The sequence below is a fragment of the Lepus europaeus genome, chromosome 15, assembly GCF_033115175.1.
Source record: "Lepus europaeus isolate LE1 chromosome 15, mLepTim1.pri, whole genome shotgun sequence".
In the NCBI taxonomy this organism is placed as follows: domain Eukaryota; kingdom Metazoa; phylum Chordata; class Mammalia; order Lagomorpha; family Leporidae; genus Lepus; species Lepus europaeus.
Genome location: NC_084841.1, coordinates 54,695,659 through 54,704,964, shown reverse-complemented (window position 1 = coordinate 54,704,964; position 9,306 = coordinate 54,695,659).

The window sequence follows — 9,306 nt, the reverse complement described above, 5'->3', positions numbered from 1 at the left end:
ACAGCTGACTCCTCCAGACACTGTAAAAACTCAGCGTCCCATCAAGGCTGCACATTTCACTGTGAAAACTTCAGCCTAGGATATCTCAAGTTGCTTATGAGAGCATTTCTGATATGACTGACACATGAAGCAAATTTTTTTGTCATCTGTTCAGTTTCTTATTGGCACTTGACTATTGAATGAGCATGCCTCAAAGCTACAAGTCACTGTCCCTTTATTCAGCAGAGTCTGTGTAGTTACTTTTTGAAAATCAACTCATTGAAACGCATACAAAATCTGGTGGTCAAGGTTGTCATTGGAAGGAACTCTATGATGCAGCAATAGAGTGATAGCTCAGAGTCTAATCATAAGGATTAAATGAGTTAACTCTGTACATTACTTGAGTTCTTTGATAAATTTTATCCATTGTACAAATTTAAATTTTTATGACAATTGCTTAAAGCAAATTGAACTCTATGTAAAAAGTACAATAGGAGTTTTAGAATTTCCTCTTTTCTCTTCTTCTTTCTTTGCCTTTTTAATAATAGACTGCAAGAGGAACGGTTGTGTTCCAAAGAGGAAGACGATGGTAGAATTGAAACTAAAATTTTGTAAGTCTCCCATATGTGGGTGCTGATGATTGTATCTCTGTGTAGGGACTTTTTCTCTGCCTGGATGCCCATTTACAAGTGGTCTTCTCACAGCAAATGCATATTCAACAAGATGAAATGAAATTTTTTCTCTCTCCCTTGGAAATCCCACACACCAGTTCTTAGCTTCCTACTCTTGTCTCTACAAGCTCCATATACTTGCATCTCTCTCTCTCTCTCTCTCTCTTTTTTTTTTTTTTAAGCCAAAAGCTAGCTGTGCACCAGCTTGGAAGTGAACTATCTACTGGTTCAGGGCCATGGGATACACCCCATTCTAACCATCAAGGGGCCAACACTCCCCAACCTAACAGTCACATAGGACCACAAAGTCCCATCCCCTTGGCAAGGCTAAGCTGCGCACTAGATCCCTGGCCCTAAACTAGAGGAAGTCCATTCATAACTGGGATGGGATTCAGCTTTCCTCCTCAACAGTGCTGGCTGCTGATCCAATCAGGCATCTGGACAGCCCAAAGGACTCAAAAGAGCAGTCTCATATGAAGCAATGTTCTGAGACAATAAAATACATGGGTGTTGCCTGAGCCCTCCAGAAACAGGAAATACAATGACCCAGATTCACAATGTTCTGATGAATTAGAAACAGATAGGCAGGTAAGACAAAGAAAAGCCATGGCTAAAGGTGTGGCTCAAAAATAAAAAAATAGGCCGGTGCTGAGGCTCAATAGGCTAATCCTCCGCCTGCGGCACTGGCATACCAGGTTCTAGTCCTGGTCGGAGCACCGGATTCTGTCCCGGTTGTTCCTCTTCCAGTCCAGCTCTCTGCTGTGGCCCAGGAGGGCAGTGGAGGATGGCCCAGGTCCTTGGGCCCTGCACCCACATGGGAGACCAGGAGAAGCACCTGGCTCCTGGCTTCGGATCAGCATGGTGCGCTGGCCGCAGCGGCCATTGGGGGGTGAACCAACGGAAAAGAAAGACGTTTCTCTCTGTCTCTTTCTCACTGTCCACTCTGCCTGTCAAAATAAATAAATTTAAAAAAATATATAAAAACCAGAAAGGAAGAAACCTTAAAGAGATAAGACAAAATTAAAACAAGAACCAAAGGCTAACAACACAGGCCTTAAAGGAAGAAGATGTTCAGCAAGAAAATGCAGTGGGAGTGAAATGGATAATGGCAAACAAATCAATGTGACCTACAGGAGAATCAAAGGGAAACTATATGAAGAGCCCTTTCCCCAGGAAAAGAAGCATTGGCATTGTGTTGACCTAACTCTCCATCAATCTCCTCTAGACTGACAAATGTCTATCATTGGAGTTCATTTGGTTTTAAGTCAGAAACAATACTTGATTCAAAAGCTTATGCTAGGGGCCGGTGTTGTGGCGCATCGGTTAAAGCCCTGACCTGAAGCACCAGCATCCCATATGGACGCTGGTTTGGGACCCGGCTGCTCCGCTTCTGATCCAGCTCTCTGCTGTGGCCTGGGAAAGCAGTAGAAGATGGCCTTGGGCCCCTGCACCCACGTGGGAGACCCAGAAGAAGCTCCTGGCTCCTGGCTTCGGGATCAGCCATTGCAGCCATCTGGGGAGTGAACCAATGGACCTTTGTCTCTATCTCTACCTCTGTAACTCTTTCAAATAAAAAAAAGGGGGGGGGCTTAACAGGTAGGAGTATACACGTGGGATCAAGTAGGGGTGTGAAATCATGTAGGGGTAGGGGTGTGGCCTCTAGCTCCCAAGCCTAATCCTATCTCCATGATTAATACCCTGTCATTTACAGCCATTTCAGGAGTGAACCAGAGGATGAAAAGTCTCTTCCTCTTTCCCTCTCTCTTTAACTCTGTCTTTCAAGAAATAAATCTTTTTTTTTTTTTTTTACAGATAGAGTTAGACAGTGAGAGGTAGAGACAGAGAGAGCAGTCTTCCTTCTGTTGGTTCACTCCCCAAATGGCCGCCACGGCCGGTGATGTGACGATCCGAAGCCAGGAGCCAGGTGCTTCCTCCTGGTCTCCCATGCGGGTGCAGGGCCCAAGCACTTGGACCATCCTCCACTGCCCTTCCGGGCCACAGCAGAGAGCTGGACTGGAAGAGGAGCAACCAGGACTAGAACCTGGTGCCCATATGGGATGCCGGCACCAAAGGCGGAGGATTAACCAAGTAAGTCACAAATAAATCTTTAAAAAAAAAAAAAAGAAGAAGAAAAGATTATGCTAGAATTGAAAAATATGATAATCCTTCATAAACACGGGATTTGTATTACTTTGAAACAAAACACTCCAATGTAAATCACTATAAATTAGCAACTTTTTTCCAAAAAAAAAACCCCTAAATATTATCAATAGTTTTTAACTGTGAGGGAACTAATAGAGAATTTTTCAGAATAGTCTTTATCAGTGCTAATTACAGGAACAGAAAATTCACAGACTTGGAGCAATAGTATTCTCTGGTTTGGGAGAATGGTTTCAGTTCTTAGTGGCTTTTAGGTACTCATTGGAAGGAACCAAATCTACTTTAAAACAGAACTGAGGTGGGCATTTGGCCTAGCAGTTAAGACACAGTTAGAACACCTGCTTCCCACATCAGAGTCCCTGGGCTCAACTCTCACCTCTGGCTCCTGATTACAGCTTCTGCTAATACATCCCTTGGAGACAGCGGTGATGGCTCCATTAATGGGGCTCCTGCTGCCCACATTGGAGACCCCGAGTCCTCATCCGGGAGCTTCAGCCAACTGGGAGTGAACCAGTGGACAAGAGCTCTCCCTGTCTCTGTTCCTCTCAAATAAGACAATTAAAATTAAAAACAAAATTAATAGAAACTAGCCCTCAAGATTTAAGCCATCTCTAGAAATGCTCAGAAAACATGTGCAAATGTTCAGATGTTGCCCCACTAAAAACCATGTGCACAGGACTCTTAACCTTCCACTGCTGGCTCCTCAGTTCTTCTCCAAACTCCTTCATCTCTCCCTGGGGCTCTCACAAGTAGCTGGTTGCTCACCAGCCCATGTGATTGGAGCAAGCTCCCCACACAGCCATAAGAGAGATGGGCAATGCAAACCTGGCAAGCCTCCTTGGTGAGCTGCGTGGTACCCTCTCAGCTGCACTGAAGGACCAGCGGTCATGATGTTCCCTAATTCAGAAACTCTGTGTGTTGCCACGTCCTGCCCCATCATCGTCATCAAAGAGGCCTATTTACTGTGGCTATTCCAGGAAATCTGTCTCCATGGCCTGGGAAACTCCTCCAGCTCACGGTGTTTGCTGGTAGGGGAAGCTCAACTTTTGTTGACCAATAAAGTCAGGCACTCAGCGCCCCCAGGGGTAGCTCAGAGCTGTAGATTTCTGCGTAATTAAGAAAATACATCTGTGTGAAGCGAGGAGTGGCTAACAGGCCTGGGGACCAAGTCAGCATGTCCTTGGCATTTACGAAGTCCAGATGTCTTTATCTTCTGGGCAGGAAGTCAGAGCCTTTCCAGATGGCATCTTGATTGCTTTCGGCCCAGCTGATTAAATTTATAAGGCTGATATCTCTCCTAAATACCCTGTCCAGCCTATGAAAATGTGGTTAGCAACTAAATGCCAGGAAGACTGCCTGCGTAGGACTGCGAACTGGGAGGGCCTGCAGTGAACCTGAGTGCCTGGGATGTCCATGCTGACCATGTCTCTGGCCACGCAACTGGAGTTCTGGGCTTCTCTCTGCTACAAGCAAGACGATTTCTTGAGAGGCAGCATGGAGGGCTGAGGGGAGAGGGTCGAGTCTAGGACCAGACAGAGCCAGTTAGGAATCCTGTGTCCTCTACTTTCAGACCTGTGACCTTGCACATTTCCCTGAACTTGGCCTTGGCTTTCTCATCTATAAATTTGGGATAAACACAGGAGCAATGTCAAGATGTTCTCCTGAAATTATAGATGACAATGGTTGTCAACTGTTGACACTAGTCCCTGGCACCCCATGAGGGCTCTCTATACACACGCTATTTCTGCCCCAACTTCCCTTTACACAATTGTGAATGAGAACAAAGAGCCAGTCTGGTCCCTCACACATGCTTTCTACTAGCAATCATATATAATTTTTCGTAGTCCTTTATGGGCTACCCTTCTCATCATAGGCATTCTTGAGAGAAAAGCAGGGAACAGTAGTTTATTAGAAGATGAGACATGTGGGGCTAATGATTTGTCCAAGGCAACTGTGTCTGAAGACAGACACCCATTGAGGCTGTTGAACTCCTGTCTGCCACTCCTGCTCACAGGAGGAAGACATTGTTGGTCAAAAGTTCCCTTTACACCTCCACCATCCCATCCGCAAGACTGCTGCCAGTCACATGGCTGAGACGTTTCTGAGGTTCACTGGCATGAAGAAAGGGCACCATACTGCCATGTAGAGAAGTTGTTGCCAAGCTCTTTGGTAGTTTGGGGAATCCTTTGCTCCCATGCTCCCTTGGGCTAAGGGAATTTAATACGATGTTCATAGGAAACTGTCTGACTACAGACTGGTTGTGAAAAATGTCTCATAAGAGCTAAAAGTCAAGCACTGAATAATAATGTGAATAATCGCAACTCTTGGGACTCATAGGTTGTTCATTTACATTCTTAATGAAAGAAATGACAGAGTTGCATTAGATTGTTTAAAACATTATTTTTAACTTTAAAATGCACCACTCTTAGGACTACTTTTGTTCAGAGTGGAGAAGGTTTTTATATCAGAATCCCAATTCCCAGTCCTTTACTCTAGTCCTCGTATCTCACTGCCTGTTCGTATTACATTCACCTACAGTTCAAGAGGAAAACCCTAAGGATATTTTTAACAGTTCTGCCTTTATAAAATACATCAGGTGAAATAGAAATCATTCTTTCCAGTATCCATCATCTTGGGAAGAGGTGACTCCTGGGCAGGAATGTGAACAGTCTCTGGATCAGGCAAGGCAGAATTTCTCTCCTTCTCCTGAGTACAGAAGCTGAGAAGACTTGGGCTTGGAGGTGTGAAAGCCCTAGAGAGTTTTGTGGAAAAGGTGAACTATCGATTCCATGGGGAGAAACCATGCCTTCTGTGTTGTTGTTGTTGGTGGTGGCAGTGCCAGTAATAGCAGCACAGAGAAGTAGCCAGGCTCTGGAGCAGCACAATCGGGATAGCAGTATAAAGCTGGAAATCATCAAAAGGACACACCCAGGCTGTGGAAGGAAATGGAAGATCAGAACACACCACCCCAAAATATGCCACCTGGGCATGTTGCATGTTTTGAGCTGAAGGTGACTGAAAAACAGCAGGTCCAGGAAAGGCTCTCTGCCTTCCTCATCTCTACCTAAAAGCTGAGCATATATTTCCCCCCAAAAAAGGTGCCCTCCCTCACCAGGAAGGAGAACATCCTATTCTCTGTAGAGATGAAGTCAAAACACAGCTCACTGAAACAACCTTTATTTTCCATTAGTTTCTCCTGTAGATTTCCTAGTCATTTTCCCACAACTGACTGCTCGTAGTTCAAACCCCTCGTTTGTATGTCTTGTCACATCTTCACAATTTACTTCTCTTTGTTAGTATGGTATATAAACCCCTGGGTCTCACTGCTTCTTTGAGGTGGTCTCTTCTTCCCATAATGCTCTCTGTACCATGTAAAAAATACTAATATTCAATACATCTTCATGCTCTTCCTCTTGTTCATCTGTCTTTGTCAGTTCAGTGCACAGGCCTCAACCACAGAACCCAGGAAGGTAGAAGAAAAGTCCTTCCTGTCTTACAAAATCAGGCAGAACACGAGGTGAGCCATGCTCCCTCTCATGGTGTAGAGAGGCTTCTCTAGATGCGTGCAGCCTGGACACCTCACAGCTGCTGTCCACTGCAAAGACAGCAGTAGATCCTCATGAAAGAAGTCAGGTTTCCTAGAATCTGAAGGCCCTGTCCTGATGAGTCTATGCAGCAGCATCCAGGGGGCCTGTGGAGAGATGGGGGCCTAACTTTGAAGAGGGTTTTTTACTTCAGGCTCTGAAACTTGTCATAAAAAAGTGGTTAAAAATAATAAGTAAATAAATATTGGAAAATATAATGATAAAGAGGAAAATTAAACCTTAAAATACTCAAATAGAAATCTAGATACAAGCACATTTAACTAACCATCTGGAACTGGGGGTGGGGGATGGAAGGGAAGCAGACTTGAACCAAAAGCAGAACTAAAACTAAGTGTACTGAGGTGAAGAAGTAAGATAGGTCAGTTTGACACCAACTAGTGCCCATAAGATATTGTGGAAATCACATATACCTAGCTCCTCACGCAATACGGTTCACAAAGGCAAATTTCGGCTTGCACATTTATGAAAGAAAATAACTAGCCTTTGGCCATCACAGAGAAGGGCTTAAAGAGTCAAAAAAGGTATCCAGGACCCAAGTGACTCCCAGACTAAAGCCACATAGAGACACAGGGAAGGGGATGCTTAGGGCTCACTGGACACAGAACTGGGCAGTTCTCTACAGTCATCCAGAGAGAGAGACAGCTGACCACAAAAGATGAACTGCATGGAATTCAAGACAGAACCACCACAACACAAAGATAGGTTTGGAATTGGTATGTAAATCTATGTTAATCACCAGTGTCAAGATAGTTGAACTCCATGAAACTTCCAGGGTCCACAGATCTGTTGTCTCCCCCTTGAAGTAATGGTTGAGCAGTAGAAATAAATGCATTTCTAATGTCTTTTCCCATCATTTCTTCTTCTCCAGAGAGCTGTAAGAACTGGTGCTTAGCATGGGTAGTGACAGCTCCATTCCTTATGGCACTGTGAGTGAACTGGAATTACAGCAATCATGGCACCATTGCTCCAGCCAAAACTCACCCTCTAGTTTTCATTTACCAAGAAGGAATAAGAAGACCACCTGGTGGAAGAAAGAGAGAACAGACTGTCAACCAAAAGCAATGGTAACTCCATTTACTTGGCTCGAGCCAAAAACTCTGTGATGTAAAAAAAACTGGAAATCATAGTTGCAAATATAATGGAATTCTACATGAAGAAGTGCCTCATAGATTGCCCAACTCCATTGTTTTACAGATGACAAAATGGAGGCCCAGAGACTGTCCCAGTGACACCCTACCAGTAAATGGCAAAGCTAGGATTAAAATTCAAATCAGTGTGTTTCTTGGGAGATTTAGAAAATATTCAGATAAATAGACTGCCAGCAATTTTAATGCATGAATTTGTGACACAGTTAGAAGAACCAGAGATTTTTAACCTACAAAGGGAAAATTTGGGGACATAATAGCTATTTTCAAATACCCAATGAACTGACAGGTTGAAAAGGGCTTGTACTTCCTCTGTTAGTCAGGAGAAACAAGGGACAGTGTGTTAGAGGGAAGATTTTAACAGTTCAATATAAGAGAAAACCTATTAAGCAGTTGAAATTGGCCAAAACAATTTGTCACCTGAGGCATTTCCGGATAACCTGAAGATGCTGTAGTGAATATGTTTTTGTCTACAGATTGCAGTGGAGTAAGGGGTGTGGAGGAGAGAATTCAGGCATGAAAGTCATTTGGAGGGGGTGACCTTTAAGAGTATGTGATTCTTTACAACCTGGGACCAAATAAGGGCTTCATGCTTGCCCCTGAACTCTAAAACCTATCTCCCCATCTGTTTGCAATAGTTTAAATTTTAATCTATTTCATATTTCAGGGTATTATGCCCTGAATATTTGATTTGAATGCTGTGGCAGAAGGTCACTCATATTCATTTATTTTCTTTTACTCTTATACACTTGCAGCGAGTCTTTTGAATCCATTATGCAAACATATGTAAATCATATGCAAATAGTGTGGCCTCAGAAAATGACAAAATCTTATGGCCTTAACTGAGCCATCAAACCTTTCTTTAGGAAGGAAAGCAATATGCCATTTCAATATCTCTGGGGCAGGAGACAATTTCCTGAGAGTGATATTTACATGACATTGGAGTTGGTGACTCAGAGGGACTCTTTGCTTCACATTCTTCATATTTATGTAGGGCTTTGAGGTGAAGAAAGCATTTCACATATACAATCCCTTTTGATCCTCATAATTACCCTGTGATGGAGGCGGAATAGGAATTATGATTCTTATTTTTCAGAGGGGAAGTAGACTTGCCCAGGGTCACTCCACTGGTAATGATGAATCTGAGGCTTCCAGTTCTCGACTCCTAATGTTGTCCCATGATGGACCCCTGCTCTGTAGCAGAGTGGTCTGGCGCCAACCCATCTTCACGGGTGCCTTGGTGATGAGGGTGCCATTTGAAGGAAGACTGATAAAGCCAAACTACTGGTAGCAGTCCTAGTGCAATGCCAAGAATATGATTTCTCCAGCACCCTTTGCTTCTCAGCATCTTCTCTGAAATCTCCAGATGAACACACACACACACACACACACCCCATGTACTCTCCAGGTACATTCAGAGACAAATCCATTTTCCTTGAGTACTGTGACCTTGGAGAAGTCATTTAATTCCCCCAAGCCTCTGTTTCTCCATGTATATAGAGAGGGAATGAATAGTAACTCTTTTGTGGCCTACATGGAAATTAAATCAAATGGGGAAATGAATGAAAAACAAAAATCAAATTCGGTCCGGTGTGTGACACAAAGTAAGAACTCAGTAAATGAAAGCTACTGTCATGTTGCAGCAGCGACATGACAGCCAGATGGGTGGGATCTCGATCATTGTATCCCAGATGCTAGAAACCACACCCTTGGAACTGGGATGGAAGATCAGTGACCACCCTACCC